The sequence below is a fragment of the Ranitomeya imitator genome, chromosome 2, assembly GCF_032444005.1.
Source record: "Ranitomeya imitator isolate aRanImi1 chromosome 2, aRanImi1.pri, whole genome shotgun sequence".
NCBI classification, from domain to species: Eukaryota; Metazoa; Chordata; class Amphibia; order Anura; family Dendrobatidae; genus Ranitomeya; species Ranitomeya imitator.
Window position 1 is genome coordinate 630,990,696 of NC_091283.1, and position 17,407 is coordinate 631,008,102.

The following is a 17,407-nucleotide window of genomic DNA, read 5'->3' on the forward strand; positions in this document are numbered from 1 at the left end:
GCAATGTTATGGCCATAGAGAGCTCCTAGTGCTGAAACATGGACTTTTAAGGTGTTTGCAGTTAAACCTAGTTCTCTCCCTTTTTGAAGAAATTCCAGGATAGACCATATCGGAATTTCTGACGTGTTTGAAGATGTATGGAATTGTAGGAATTTCTTCCATATTTTTGTGTAAATTTTTGTAGTGGAAGGTTTTCTACTCTGGAGGAGTGTGTTTATCAATCTTGATTTTAGCATCTGCCTCTCAAATTCCAGGCCGTGAGATGTAGACTGTCCACTTGAGGGTGGAAAAACGGACCCTGGAAGAGAAGATTGGGTGTTGAGGGGAGGACCCAAGGATCTGAGACCGACATGGTTTGCAGTCACGAGAACCAAGGCCTCTTCGGCCAGAATGGAGCTATTAGTATCACCCTCGCTCCTTCGGTTCTGATTTTGCGAATGACTTGGGGTAGTAGTATGATCGGCGGAAAAGCATATGCTAGACTGAACTGCCAAGGGGCTTGGAGAGCGTCCAGAATGTCCGGATGATCCGCTAGAGATAGGGAGGCAAATTTCCGGACTTTTTTGTTTTTTCTTGTGGCGAAGAGATCTACTTGAGGTCGACCCCATAGGGATACTATGTCTTGAAAAATCTGCTGGTTTAGGCACCACTCTCCTTGTTTCAAGGTGTGTCGACTTAAGAAGTCTGCCTGCTGGTTGTTTTCCCCTCTTATGTGCAGTGCAGTAAGGGATGTTAGGTGACTTTCTGCTAGATTCAGGATTTCTGTAGCAGAAGACATCAGAGTCTCTGATCGCGTGCCTCCTTGCCTGTTTAGATACGCCACTGTGGTGGTGTTGTCGGAAAGGATTCTGACGTCTTTCCCTCGTAGCTGTGGGAGAAAATGGCATAAGGCGTATTTTACTGCATTTAATTCTTTAACATTAGAGGAATAGCAGCTTTCCTCCATGTTCCATAACCCTTGGCAAAAATCATTCCCCATATGAGCGCCCCATCCATGAGGACTGGCGTCCGTGGTTATGGTATGAGATGGCGTTATTATCCATGGAACACCACTCATCAAATGGTCTGAATTCAGCCACCACGATAAGGAAGCCACAACTTCCTGAGATAAGGTTATTTTTACATTTAGGTGACCAGATAACCGTCTATCTTCTTGTAAAATCTGGTGTTGCAGTGTAGGGGTATGATGTTGAGCCCATTTTACCGCAGGTATACAAGAGATAAGGGATCCTAGAAAGGACATAGCTTGTCTTAGGGATATACGTGGATTGTTTATTGCCGCTAGGACTTTGTGTTTGATCAGTAGTATTTTTACCTGAGGCAGGAGACACTTTTGAGATACGGAGTCTAGATGGAACCCAAAGAACGCCTGACAAGATAGCGGAGTGAGTCTGGATTTGTTGGTATTGATTATCCAGCCTAGATCCTGTAGAGAGGAAATTGCATGAGCCAAACGATCAGCACATTGAGTAACTGAATTTCCAATGACCAAAAAGTCATCCAGATAGGGAACAATTAAGGTTTCTTTTTGGCGAAGGTAGGCCATCACCTCTAGCATTATCTTGGTGAAGATCCTCGGTGCTGTTGAAAGGCCGAAGGGCATGGCTGTATACTGGAAATGATGAATCTCGCCGTTGATTGTGACTGCTACTCTGAGGTACTTTTGGTATCTGTCATGGATAGGGAGATGATAATAAGCATCTTTCAAATCAATGCCCCCCATCATACAGTTTGGAAAGAGGAGTTTTATAGTGGATCTAATGGATTCCATCTTAAATGTATGGTTTTTAACAAATGAATTGAGTTTTTTAAGGTTTATGATGGTCCTGAAAGAACCGTCGGGTTTAGAAATCAGGAATAAGGGAGAGTATAATCCTCTGCCTTCCTGTCCCTCGGGGACTTGGACTAAAATCCGCTTTGATAATAGGGTTTGAATTTCCAGTTCTAGAGCCTGCTGTTGTGCAGGCGAGCTGAGGGATGTTATAATATATGACTCGTGGGGAACACGAGAATTGTAGTTTAATTCCATCTCGGATGATGTTTAAAACCCACGAGCTAGATGTTACTTTTTCCCATTGGGTGGCAAAAACTTTAGTCTGCCCCCTACTGGTATATCCTCAGAATTTATTGTCTTTTGGGGGGTTGGGTCTTCTAAACATGGTACCTCTTTGCCTGTCCTCTTTAGCAGTCCATGTTGTAGACCTATCCGTTTGCCTCCTTTTACCAAACGGTCTCCTCTTAAAGGCTCTCCTGTAAAAGGGAATAGAGGAATCAGGAAAAGCTTTCTACCTGTCCTTTGCCTTTTTGAGTATCTCATCTAAGGTTTTACCAAAGAGGTACTCACCCTCGCATGGGATTGCGCATATTTTAGATTTAGACTGCGCGTCCCCTTTCCAACTTTTCATCCAAAGTGCGCATCTTGCATTGTTCACAAGGCCTGCAGATCTCGCTGCTAACCGAAGAGAGTCGGCAGATGCATCCGCCATAAAAGCTGCTGCTCCATGTATTAAGGGGATGGCCGCTCGTAGTTTCTCTCTTGAAATTTTATTTTCGATCTGCTGGTCCAACTGATCAATCCAAATGATCATTGACCGGGCAGCGCAGGTGCTGGCTACTGCAGGTTTAAAAATTCCTGTAGCTGCTTCCCAAGATCGTTTAAGGGATGATTCAGCTTTACGGTCTAATGGATCGACCAGAAGTCCCGCATTCTCCACAGGCAGAGTGGATTGCTTGGAGGTAGAAGCTACGGCTGCATCGACCTTAGGGACTTTGGTCCATGTAAGAAGCTCCTCATCACTAAACGGATATTTACGTTTAGAGGCGGAGGGCAAAAAGCTTCTTTGATCCTGCTTCTCCCACTCTCTTTTAATTAATGCTTTCACCGCTGGTATAACCGGAAAACATCTCCTCTTTCTCTCTGCCAAACCCGCAAACATAATTTCCTGCGTGGTTTGCGCACCCTTTACCTCCTCACACCCCATGGTATTGCGGATTGACTTTACCAAGTTGTCCACACTGTCTAAGGGGAAACATGAACGACCCTCGATTTCTGATGAGGAAGATGATGATGATGATGATGATAGGGAGGCTTCTGACAGTACAGTCTGGTCACTTTCGGAGTCTGACACAGGTGTTGGTGTTTTGGACTTAGCTTTACGCGGTTTTTCCTGGGTCATATTTTTTAGCTCCTCCCTAATAATGGCCCGTAAGTCCGTAATGGACACTGTCGCTCCCTGAGTTGTTTCCTTAAAACAGTCCTTGCACAGTTTTTTGGGGTATGAGTCCGGAAGGGGCTGGCTACACAAGGCACATTCCTTATGCTTGGACTTTTGTCGTTTTTTCGACTGGGCGTAATAAGTAGCGAGAGAGAGAGAAAAGAGAGAGAGATAGGGAGACAACGTCAGCTTAATAGGCAGAGTTTTAACACTCACCCAGTGAAGCGAATAGTACCGGATCAGAAGGCCGAGATCCTGTTCTGGAACTGTCACTCTTACGAGCGGTCTCCGAGGATCCTTTGTGATCTTTGGTGGGGGGCACTGGATCTCCAGCTGTGGGGTCCATGGCACCTGGGGATGACATCTCTGCATCGCCGCATTATTGTTTCTTGGCATTTTAAATAGTGCGCCCTTTTTTTTTCTCCTTCCGCTGCGCAATGCGCATGTGCGGATCGTCGCTGGCTCCCCCGCCCCAGATCCGGCCTAGGCGCCCCGGAAGTGACTCCTTCAGTTCCGGGGTAGCCAGTATTGCGGCGGTCGGCGCATGCGCGGTCCGGGGTTTAGCGCCGGACCGCAATGGAGATCACCTTACCCGGCTCCTGGCCGCACCGCACGCAGGAGAAGACGCCGGGCGGCCCTCCCCGGACCCGGCCGTCTGCTCGATCCACCAGACGAGGAGGGAGCCGTCTAACGGAACTCCCCCGACGCTGCTTCTGAGCTGCAGCCCCTGCCGTTCTCACGGACACCGCGCAGGCGGCATGCTAGCCCAGGTATGTTTAGTCCTTGTCGTTCCTAGATGTTCCCGCAGGAACAGGAAACCTAAACTGAGGAGGAGAGGCGGACCGCCCCCTTTTATTTCTCGGTAGGTTTCCTGTTCCTGCGGGGCGGATCCCTCTCTCCAGTGGGGTGCTGTCGTGGCGAAAGGGAAAATGCTCACTTGCTTTACTTGCTGTGAGGGCCGACTGCTGGGCGGCACTCACAGCGATCCGGCAATGACAACCACAGGGGTCTGCTGCAGACCCTAGGTTATCATGCCAACCCATCTCATGTGCGGGGTTAAAGACGCACATCATGCGCGTGCATGTTAAATGCTGCTGTCCTAGTTTCACAGCGGCATTTAACATGTTAACAGCTGCGGGTGGATCGCGATTCCACCAGCGGTTGTTACGGGCACATGACAGCTGATCAGATCAGCTGTCATGGGTCGAAAAAAGGTGAGGGTTCTGGCGATGAGGCGGGAGGTGTCCAATTTCGGATATATCTGTCATTGGACGTTAAGGGATTAAAGAAAATGCATCATGCCAAAAATAATAAAACAAACTAAGTATTAATGATTTAACCCCTAAAGGACCGAACCACTTTGTACGTTAATGACTGGGCCTCATTTTTTAAAATGTGATTGGTGTCACTTTATGAGGTCATAACTCTGGAACGCTTCAACGGATCCTACCGATTCGGAGACTTCATGACTTGTGTGTATTTGTGAAACTATCGGAAATTTAGTGAAAATTTAAAAAATCTCACAATTTTCTTATTTGTAATTCTTATGTCCTTAAACTAGAGAATAAGAGTCACATGTCTACTTTACATCAGGACAATTTTTGAAACATACAGTAATTTAGGAAGTTAGAAAGGGATAAGTTGATCAGCAATCATTTTTTCAACAAAATTTACAGAACTTTTTTTTTTTAGGGACCACATCACATTTGAAGTGGCTTTTGGGGCATATATGACAGAAAAAGTGACACCACTCTAAAAACTGCACCACTCAAAGTCCTCAAAACTACATTCAAGAAGTTTATTAACTCTTCAGGTACTTCCTAGGAATTAATGTAATGTGGAAGGAAAAAACATTTTACTTTTTTTCACAAAAATTTTACTTTAGCCCCAATTTTTTTTATTTTCACAAGGCTAACAGGAGAACATGAAACTCAGAATTTGTTGTGCATTTTTAATGAGTATGCCAGTACCCCATATGTGGGGGAAAACTATTGCTTGAGGGCATGGCAGGGCTCAGAAGGGAAGGAGAACTGTTTGACTTTTTGAAAGCAAAAATGGCTGGAATCAAGAGTTGACACCATGTTGCATTTGGAGAGCCCACTATGTTCCTAAACAGTGGAAACACACAAGCGACACCATTTTGGAAACTAGACTCCTCAAGGAATCTATGTATTTAGAACCCACAGGTGCTTCGCATTAGTTTATGATGTAAAACCGTGAACATTTATGGGGGGGGGGGGGAGGAGGGAAACAACACATTTTACCCACAAAAATGTTATTTTAGCCCCAATTTTTTTTATTTTCACATGGGTAACTGGCAAAAATGCACAATGCAACTTATTGTACAATTTATGGAGCCAATACCCCATATGAGGTCGAAAATTACTTTTGAGGGACAGTACAAAGCTCAGAAGGGAAGAAGCGCCATACTGGAGTTCAGATTTTGCTGGAATGGTTTGTGGGTGACATGTCAAATCGGCAGAGCTCCTGAGGTGCCAGAACAGCAGAAACCCCCCATAAGTGACTCCATTTTACAAACTACACCTCTCAATGAATTCATCTACGAGGGCAGGGAGCATGTTGACACCAAATGTGCCTCTCAGAAATGTATACCACTAGTTGGTGAAGAAAGAATAATTACATTTTTACTGCCAAAATGTTGTTTTAGCCCCAAATGTTTAATTTTTATAAGGGCTACTAGGGAAAAATGGACCTCTCACATTTGTTGTGCAATTTCTCCTAATTGCAACAATACCATACATGTAATCGGCAACTACTTTTGTAGCACAGTGCAAAGCTCAGAAGGGAAAAAGCGCCATATTATAGTGCAGTTTTTACTGTCTACTTATGGTTTGCTGGTGCTATGATCCACTGGGAGAAACCGTGAGGTGTCAGAACAGAAGAACTCCCCCATAAGTCACCTCATTTTACAAACTACACCTCTCAATGAATTCATCTAAGGGTGCAGTGATCATATTGACACCACAGGTGGGTCACAGAAATACCCCGTATGTGGTTGTACAGTACTGCTTAGCCATACAGCGAGACTCAGGAGGGACGGAGCACTGTTTGCCTCCTGGAGTGCAAATTTTCCCATAATAGTTTGAAAATTCATATACAGAACATCAATATGCTAGAAAAGCAGAATAGCCCCCTCAAGTGACCCTTCTCATTTTGCAAATTATACCCCTGCCAAACATGTGGATGCTAAATGTGGTTTAGGCACACTGTGGGCCTCAGAAGGGAGGTGGGCATTTGGATTTGAGAGTGCAGAATTCGCTGGATTTCTTTTTGGGGTTGAGGAGCTATAGCGCGTTTTCAGAGCCTTTGTACTACCAGTAACATGAAAGCCCCCGATATTTCCATTGACAGATGACGGACCTTATTGGGGACGTGCTTTTTTTGTGGATTGATTTGAAGCTTTTATTAGGAACATTTTACATAACGTTTGGGATCACATTCATCTGGAGCTCTATGCTAAGCATTTACATCGGGGTTTCCAGCTAAATCTCCGAGTGATGTGATTCAGATGAAAACCCCAAGGGATCCATTTACTATAGTGAGGCAGCAGAGCTACTCTGGACTTCTTCAGGCCTCTACAGAAGTAAACAAAACTGTGGCCGACGGCACTTTTATGCACACCTAAAAAGACGTACACCGACAGACCATAGGCCAGACAGCACCCACAGTTCCTCTATCTGCCACATTATAGGGAATTTCCAGTTGGGGTTTCTGTCTGAATCACGTATTTCAGAGATTTACACGGAAACCCCGATGTAAACGATCGGCGTAAAGTGTAAGATAACTATGCGCTGAGCCTTACTGCGATCTTTGGGACGCAGAATTAACAAATCGACAGCAGGTGAAGAACACTAACTTTTTTGTTACAAAAAAACTATTTTTTGCATCGCCATATTTTGGGAGCTATAATGTTCCTATATTTTTGCTGGTAAGAGTCATGTGAAGGCTTGTTTTTTGCGGGACAAAGTTACGTTTTTATTGGTACCATTTTTGGGCACATAAAATTTTTTTGGGAAGCAGAATGAACAAAAACCAGCAATTCAGGAACTGTTTTTTAGGAGTTTTTGGTAATGCGGTTCTGCATGCGGTAAAATAAGCCAGCTTTATTTTCCGGGTCAGTACGATTACAGCAGTACCACATTTAAGTAAATGTTTTGGCGCTTTTACACCATAAAAGCAATTTAATAGAAAAGGGCTGTATGGCAGATTGTTTTGTTTGCAGGACAAGATGACATTTTCAACAATACCATTTTTATTTATGAATTAAGGTAGAAATAGACCTTTGTGGCCACCAAAGGAGCATCCTTGACACACGTTTCGCGTACAGCAGTGTTCCTGTTGTGAATTCTGTTGTCGGGCTCCCTCCTGTGGTCATGAATGGTACTTCGGCTGGTTCTGTCCATGGACTTTCTCTGGTGGCTGTGGGTGTTTCTGAGTTTCCTTCCACAGGTGACGAGGTTAATTCGTTAGCTGGCTGCTCTATTTAACTCCACTTAGATCTTTGCTCCAGGCCACCTGCCAATGTTCCAGTATTGGTCTAGTTCACTCCTGGATCGTTCTTGTGACCTGTCATCCCAGCAGAAGCTAAGTGACTGCTTGTTTTTCTCTGGTTTGCTATTTTTCTGTCCAGCTTGCTATTTTGATTGTTGTCTTGCTTGCTGGAAGCTCTGGGACGCAGAGGGAGCGCCTCCGCACCGTGAGTTGGTGCGGAGGGTCTTTTTGCGCCCTCTGCGTGGTCTTTTGTAGGTTTTTGTGCTGACCGCAAAGCTACCTTTCCTATCCTCAGTCTGTTCAGTAAGTCGGGCCTCACTTTGCTTAATCTATTTCATCTCTGTGTTTGTATTTTCATCTTTACTCACAGTCATTATGTGTGGGCGGCTGCCTTTTCCTTTGGGGAATTTCTCTGAGGCAAGGTAGGCTTTATTTTTCTATCTTTAGGGCTAGCTAGTTCCTTAGGCTGTGCCGAGTTGCATAGGGAGCGTTAGGAGCAATCCACGGCTATTTCTAGTGTGGTTGATAGGATTAGGGATTGCGGTCAGCAGAGTTCCCACGTCCCAGAGCTCGTCCTATATTATCAGTAACTATCAGGTCATTTAGCTTCTGCTGGGAAGACAGGTCACAAGAACAATCCAGGAGTGAACTAGACCAATACTGGAACATTGACAGGTGGCATGGAGCAAAGATCTAAGTGGAGTTAAATAGAGCAGCCAGCTAACGAATTAACCTCGTCACCTGTGGAAGGAAACTCAGAAACACCCACAGCCACCAGAGAAAGTCCATGGACAGAACCAGCCGAAGTACCATTCATGACCACAGGAGGGAGCCCGACAACAGAATTCACAACATGTTCCCCAACTTTGTCCTCAAGAGCCACCAACAGGCCACGTTTTCAGGATTTCCTTAGTATTACACAGGTGATACTTGCATCAGCTGGACGACCAAGAATCCCATCATCTGTGTAAGGCCGGTTTCACACGTCAGTGGCTCCGGTACGTGAGGTGACAGTTTCCTCACGTACCAGAGACACTGACTCACATAGACACATTGAAAGCAATGTGTCACTGCACATGTCAGCGTGTTTTCACGGACCGTGTGTCCGTGTGCAAAACACGGAGACATGTCAGTGTTCGTGGGAGCGTACGGATTACACGGACCCATTAAAGTCAATGGGTCCGTGTAAAACACGTACCGCACACGGACGCTGTCCGTGTGCAGTCCGTGTGCCGTGCAGGAGACAGCGCTACTGTAAGCGCTGTCCCCCCCCCACGTGGTGCTGAAGCGGCCATTCATATCTTCTTTCCAGCAGCGTTCGCTGGAAAGAAGATATGAAAAATCCTTTTTTTTTTTTTGTCCTCGTGTTTAAAATAAAGATCCCTGTCGCCACCCCCCTCCCACCCCCTGTGCGCCCCCCCGCTATTACTAAAATACTCACCCAGCTCCCTCGCAGTGTCCTGTCCTCACCGCACCTTCTCCTGTATGAGCGATCACGCATACTTGATATAGAATAAATTGAGATATTTACAAAATTTTGCTTCTATTTTTTCATCATTTGCATAAGACATATCATAAGACATATTTCTATAATTAGGGCAGCACGGAGGCTCAGTAGTTAGCACTTTTGCTTTGCAGCACTGGATTCCTGTGTTCAAATCCCACCAAAGACATCATCTGCAAGGAGTTTGTATGTTCTCTCCGTGTTTGTGTGGGTTTCCTTCCACACTTCACACACATACTGGTAGGGAATTTAGAGTGTGAGCCCCAATATGTGCAGCGATGCTGAGGTCTTTAAAACACTGTGAAATTAAAGGCGCTATATAAAAGAGTAAGATAAATAATTCCATGGCTTTTACTTCTTGGTGTTGCAATTTCAATGTTGAACTGTGTAATTTGAGGTCACGGACATTACTAAGCCTGTGTGTGCATGAAAGTGTTTGATAGAGATTGGATACAGACTAAGGGTACCGTCACACAGTGGCATTTTGATCGATACGACTGCACGATCCGTGACGCTCCAGCATCGTAACAATATCGCTCCAGCGTCGTAGACTGCTGTCACACTTTGCAATGTACGACGCTGGAGCGATAATTTCATGACGTATGTGCGATGTAAAAGCCGTTGGTTACTATGCGCACATTGTATACAATATCGTGCACACCTTTGTTACACCACGCGATCATGCCGCCACAGCGGGACACTAGACGATGAAAGAAAGTTTCAAACGATCTGCTACGACGTACGATTCTCAGCGGGGTCCCTGATCGCAGGAGCGTGTCAGACACAGCGAGATCGCTGGAACGTCATGGATATATCGCTGGAACGTCACAAATCGTGCCGACGTAGCGATCAAAATGCCACTGTGTGACGGTACCCTTAGACCTCAGAGTGTTAGGCTATGTTCACACACTGTGTTGTTTTTATGCAAATTTGAAGCTGCGTTTTACAGTAGCAACAAAACCTATGAGATATCAGAAATCTCATGCACACACATTGGTTCTTTTCCTGACTGATTTGGAAAACTGCACTATCATTTCTTTCATCATTTTTTCACACATACCCATTACTTTTTAAGTGCAAAAACGCATGTATCAGATTTTTCCGCAATTTTGGTGGAAAAACCTAAAGGAAGTTGCATAATGATTTTTTGGGAGGCACTAAACTTTATCAGCCTGCAGAAGAGACAACAGAGACACCGAAAATACGCAGCAAAAACCTTCTTTACTGCCAAGAGAGCAGGTGTTCCATGAGGGAAAAACGAAGCAAAAACGCAACTTGTGAACATAGCTTTACATGTGTCTTTTTCAAGCAATTTGGGGGGCTTTGCAGTATTGAGATACAAGGTGAAAGCATTAGCTGCTATTTAACCGCTTCATGACCTTGGGATTTTTCGTTTTTCCGTGTTCGTTTTTCACTCCCCTCCTTCCCAGAGCCATAACTTTTTTATTTTTCTGTCAATTTGGCCATGTGAGGGCTTATTTTCTTGCGGGACGAGCTGTACTTTTGAACGACATTACTGGTTTTAGCATGTCGTGTACTAGAAAACGGGAAAAAAATTCCAAGTGCGGTGAAATTGCAAAAAAAGTGCAGTCCACACTTGTTTTTTGTTTGGCTTTTTTGCTAGGTTCACTAAATGCTAAAACTGACCTGACCTTATGATTCTCCAGGTCAGTAACCCACCTGGTGGGTTATCCTAGCTGCCTCTTATCTGGGTAAGGATCATTTTTGACTGATTTATAGCGGTTCCCTTTATCTGGCTGGTTCATTACTGACCTTATTTTGGTCACTCAGTCTGTGCGCAGGGCTGATACTACTTATATTACTTATATCAGCTTGACAGATTTATATATCAGAACCTCACACTTCTTGGTCCTTGGCCCAGTTAAAAGATAATAACTGGGCATTAGGTTACCCCACTAGGTGTCTGTTTTCCATCTTCTGCTACCATTCACCTTCCTTGCAATTATTTATATAAGGTTTTACTTGAGAACACCATTATTTGTGTATGTTTTCTATTATGGTCATTATTTTTGTGAAATAAAAGACATTTATCTATGGACCTGAACTCCATTTGCTCTTTTGTTGTATGCTATTCTGAGGAGTGTCCGTTGTGACAAATAGTAGTTAAATATCTCCCTGGGCAGCTGCCCCACTTTGGGGTTTGAGCATGGTGGGGGTATTTGATAAAATATCTTCATTTTTGATCTTTTTTGGCAGTACGAGTTCATAGACACCTAACATGTCTAGGTTATTTTTTACCTAAGTGGTGAAAAAAATTTCCAAAGTTTGCTAAAAAAAAAAAAAAAAAAATTGCGCCATTTTCCGATACTCGTAGCGCTTCCATTTTTCATGATCTGGGGTCGGTTGAGGGCTTATTTTTTGCGTGCCGAGATGATGTTTTTAATGATAGCATTTTGGTGCAGATACGTTCTTTTGATCGCCCGTTATTGCATTTTAATGCAATGTCGCAGCGACCAAAAAAATGTAATAATGGCGTTTCAAATTTTTTTTCTTGCTATGCCGTTTAGCGATCAGGTTAATGCTTTTTTTTAATTGATAGATCGGGCGATTCTGAACGCGACGATACCAAATGTGTGTAGATTTGATTTTTTTTATTGATTTATTTTGATTGGGGCGAAAGGGGGGTGATTTAAACTTTTATATTTTTTTTATTTTTTTTTCACATTCTTTTTAACTTTTGCCATGCTTCAATAGCCTCCATGGGAGGCTAGAAGCAGGCACAGCACGATCGGCTCTGCTACATAGCAGCGATCTGCTGTTCGCTGCTTTGTAGCAAAAAATCAGGTGTGCTGTGAGCGCCGACCACAGGGTGGCGCTCACAGATACTGGCGATCAGTAGCCATAGAGGTCTCAAGGACCTCTATGGTTACAAGGTACAAGCATCGCCGACCTCCGATCATGTGACGGGGTCGGCGATGCCGTCATTTCCGGCCGGATGCGGTAGTTATATGCCGCTGTCAGCGTTTGACAGCGGCATTTAACTAGTTAATAGGTGCGGGCAGATCGCGATTCTGCCCGCACCTATTATGGGCACATGTCAGCTATTCAAAACAGCTGACATGTCCCGGCTTTGGTGCGGGCTCACCGCCGGAGCCCGCATCAAAGAGGGGCTTCTGACCTCGGACGTACTATCCCGTCCGAGCGAGGTCAGAAAGGGGTTAAATTTAGGGAAAAATTAAACCAAGCTGTCAAATTTGAACTTTAAAAGATTCGCTCATCTCTAATGGCAAGTCATTGTCAAATCGCAATTATGGGGCGAATAACAGTGACATTTACAGCAGTAATTGGCGCTGGCTTTGATAACACAGCCCACATCCACACTGCATGCCACAGGTTCAGCTCCTGAGCTTGCTCCATACACCTGCACCCAACATAAGACATACCATCACATAATAAGTTGGAAAGGAATGGAAAACATTCATGGAAACACTTGTGGAAAAACTCACATGACTTTTTATGGTAATATAGTCTTAGTTAACGTAACCTAAAGTCCATGGCACTGTTGCAAACAATAGTTCTGATGGTAAAATGATAAATGCTCCTGGCTGAAATAAGCCTTTAGGACTCAAACATTTTCAGGTCATACTCCTTTTTGATTGTTTCTTTTATCTCTGTGCCTTGGTTGGCTCCGTACCTCGATCTAGTTGGGCTGCAGCTTTTGCTATTGATCCAAATATACTAAAAGTGCAATGATATTTTTTCCTCTTTTATACTACATAAATCTTATGTTCTTGTAGTTTGTATGTCACCAATTACAAATATTATTTTACTTTCCCCTTGTTTAAAATGCTAAAAATTCAATAAAGATTAGAGAAATTCCTCACCTCTCCGGTCAATACATAGACGATCTCCAGGGCGAAGTCTAATATTCTTTTCCTAATCGTATTATCGTCCTTCATTTTTCTTACTGGATTACTTAAAAGATGAGAATCTGAGAAGGCTGGAGATTTTTCATACTCCTTGCATCTTCATGAAAAGAGGAGAGGCTCTAAAATCCTATGGAGGAATACACTTGTAAAATATAGCACCTCGCTCAAGGTATGTGCACACAACATTTTCTTTCCGACAGCAGAGCCACCGTGTTTTTCAACATTGTGTAGTAAAAATTACATTACACTATGATTTTAATTACAATATGATTCCATTACAATTCCAACAATACCAACAAAATTCTGAACTTTGAAAAAAATACAAAAAAAAAAAAAATACATTTTATTAAACCTATAAGTTGTAAATGAAGCATATCAGGCAAAGTAGATTACAACAACACTGATAACAGTGACAGAAAGGAACAGAGGGGAGAGGACCCTACCCACATGGGCTTACATTCAAAAGACAATAGATTGGGGGTTTGCAGGAGCTTCAGTGGTGGTGTTGAGGTGACAGCAGGGTCACCTGCTTTCTTGAAGAACTGGGTTTTCTAGTTCTGTCTGAAGGTTTAAAATGTTGGAGACAAACGTTTTGGGGCATGGAATTCCACAGGATGGGGGATGCTCGGGAGAAGTTTTGGAGGCAACTGGCTGAGGAACATACAAGAGAGGAGGAGAGAAGGAAGACTTGAAACCCCCAAGATTACGTGTAGGAAGATATTGAGAGACTAGTTTGGAGATGTATGGAGGACACAGTTTATAGACAGTACTAGATGGTGGCCCGATTCTAACGCATCGGGTATTCTAGAATATGTACAGCATGTAGTTTATTTATGAATATTTCATAATAATGCAATGAATACACAGGATTCGGCCGGCCGGGCGAGACCAATTTGCGAAGCGTGGCTCAAATCCCGCGCCAATTCGCTGCCAGACTGCGTCTGTTGATGATTGGTCGCGCCCGGCTGGCCGCAACCAATCAGTGAAGCCAGGGCTGGCTCCAGGTTTTTGAGGGCCCAGGACGAAAGAGTCTCACAGCCCACATAGCATATAACACAGCCCACGTAGTATATATCATAGCCACGTAGTATATTGCACAGCCATGTAGTATATTGCACAGCCATGTAGTATATAACACAGCCCACGTAGTATATAACACAGCCCACGTAGTATATAACACAGCCCAGGCAGTATAACACAGGCCACGCAGTATATAAAACAGCCCACATAGTATAACAGAGCCACGTAATATACAGCACAGCCACGTAGTATATTCCACAGCCACGTAGTATATAGCACAGCCCACATAGTATATAGCACAGCCCACGAAGTATATAGCACAGCGACGTAGTATATAACATAGCCCACGCAGTATATAACACAGGCCACGCAGTATATAACACAGGTTACGCAGTATATAACACTGGCCACGCAGTATATAACACAGGCCACGTAGCATATAGCAATGTGGGCACCATATCCCTGTTAAAAAAAAGAATTAAAATGTAAAACATTACATCAGGAGAGCAGACTGTCAGTTGTCACAAGTGTCAAACTGGTATTGCCCCCTTTCATTTAAAATAAGCTCTTGAAGCAGATTCTCAAGAAGGTCTGTGTCCAGCCCAGCAATTTCTGGTTACATCTGGACTGATGAATTATATAAACTGTTGTAGAGGGTGAAAACATCATTCCAAATATACTTGTCTACCTGACATCTCTGCCACATGTGTAGTATCATAGAGGGAGCAAAGGAGCACCACCAACATCCGGAACAGAGGGATAGCTTCTATGAAGTTGAACAGTCATAAAAACGTCATAAATTTAAGGATTTTGTCCTCTGATATATAACATTACAGTGTCAAAGAAATGCCATGGGGGCCTCTGAAGAGAAGCAAAACCTCTCAAAAGTGCAGATTGAAAATTGGAAGTATGCACCAGTGAATTAAAGGGGTTGTCTACTACGTGGACATCACCACAGGAACCTTTACGCCCCCGGACCCGCAGCTCGGACTGGGACCACATCCCCCTTTCAAACCCTACCATATTTCTTCATACAGCGCCATTAGCTCTACCTAGGAGCCTTTTTCAGATTAGTATTTGCCTACTGCGGTGTTTCTTCGCTCTTCTACTGCGATATCTCCTTTCTCTAATTGATTCTACAACAAGTGAGGTTTGATAAAGGCCCACTACGGGGTCGAAACGTTACCTCAACATCTTTATGCTACTGTGGTGAATACAATAAAATGTCACTTAATTTTTGCATTTGAAAATTAAAATCTTGAGTGAGGCTGTTTGTTACTTATTTATACTCAACTGGACCATATCCAGGTTCAGCCTGCACCTGCCTCTTTTTGTCTGAGTGCAGCCATTTCTTCTAAATTACTACCTGGACAACACCTTCTTAAAGGCACTACTCTCCAGTGCAAAATGATAAGACGGTTACCTACCACAATTGCGCCCTTTCACCGATGTAAGCACTGGGTCTCCTGGCCCTCGCATGACTTTGTTGTGCCACATACGAGCTTAAGCCAATCAAAGGCCATTACTGGACTGAGTTCACACACTTCCCAGGAGACCCAGTGTCGACATCACTGAAATAAAGTGGCTTTGAGAGGTATCTATTTTTTTAATTTTACACTGGGAAATACAGTATTTAAGAATAGGTTATAGTAAAGTAGTGTACAACCCTTTAAAATACCTCTGAATTTACAGATACCCAAGTACATGGTTTACTTCCTGGACCCCATAAGTGCGTCAAGAGTTTTTCTAGAGGAATCAAGTACATCACATATCTGAAGGATAGGATCTTTAGGTAGAAAAATAAGAGTAGACTTACGTAAGGCAGTAGGGAAATGAAGAGAACTTAACATGTGAACAAGATCAAGGTGCTTTGTGAACCTCTTCCAGGTTTCAGTATGTTAAGGAGAATAGGGGATACATTTATTGCCTCCAAGTTTGTACCTAAGGATAACCAGAACAGTCATTGAGCCTACAGGCAAGAAAATTTGTGTTCGATCTCCACCCATATTTTTATGGAATTGTAGATATAAGCTAAATGGCACAGAGAATTGTAGCTGACCCTCACCTCCTTTAAATGTAGGCATTGAACTTTGGTTATGCAGAATTGCAACGTTCCTTATTGCTCAATCTACAAAACTTCTTTGAGATGGGCAGTAGCTGATTTTGGGAGAGGGAGCAAAACGTCATCAGCAAAGATTAACAGTGGATGTTACATTTGACCAATACAAAGACCTTTGATATATAAATTTTGTCAGAGAGCATTTGGCCAATGACTCCAGAACTAAGATGTATAGATATGGGCACAACAGGTCCCCCTGTATGGTCCCATTTCCTATAGAGAAAAGGTCTGACATAGGCCCATTACGGGGGTTGTCTCATCTTATTAAATTGGTAAAATTGCAAAGTGCACATAAAAATACCTCCCTTTAACAAAAGCGATTAGCAATCTAAAAAAAATAAAAAATAAAATGATGACGAATACTTATTCGCCAAACGAGTTCACTCCTGGTGCTGTCTCCCATGCCTTAGGTTGAGTTGGTTCATCACCCAACCACCTGAACGCCACCAAAAACCTCATCTCTTCTAAACTCTACAGGATGGCTTCTTCTGTTACAGATATTTGTTGGAGGTGCTCCTCGACTTCTGGGACAATGCTGCACATCTGGTGGACTTGTCCAGGGTTCCACCCTCTCTGGAATGACATATTCTCCCTATTTAATCGATTGTGAAACCCAAACATCACATGCAGATATCACCAAAAATAGTTTTTTTAAATTCATATTTCCAGATTAATAAAGTCCTATTGTCCTAAAGTCCAGTGCAGAAGAAATTCAAATGGTATTTTGGGGGTTATACAGAGGGGCCTGTACATATTATACACATTTGTAAGCCGTACTAAAAGAGTATTATACTGATTAATCTGACACCTGATGTGAAGGGATCCGATCATTTGCTGTTGAATACTCACCTTGTGAAGTTTTCATAAAATTACGTCTTATGTGCTTCTGTGTTCTTTGGGGTAGGATGTGGGGGCAGGGTCTTCTTCTGGTCCTCAACCCCCCGCCCAGCCTCCTCCTGTTGTGAATTCTGTGGCTGAGTTCACTTCTGTGGTCACAAGTGGTATTGCAGTCTCTGGGCTTCCTCCCTCAGGTGTTTTGGTGAGCTCGTTGGCTGCCTTGCAATTTAGCTCCACCTGAGTCTGTCTTCCTTGCTCCTTGTCAATGTTCCAGTGTTGGATCTGAGCTACTGCATCTTTCCTTGGGCCT

General features: G+C 43.6%; 1 pseudogene; it reads right to left on the minus strand.

Annotated features, from left to right (window-relative positions):
* The window catches only part of LOC138666765 (zinc finger protein 420-like), a 94,363-nt pseudogene that overhangs the window by 25,911 nt on the left and 51,045 nt on the right, over positions 1-17,407 (minus strand).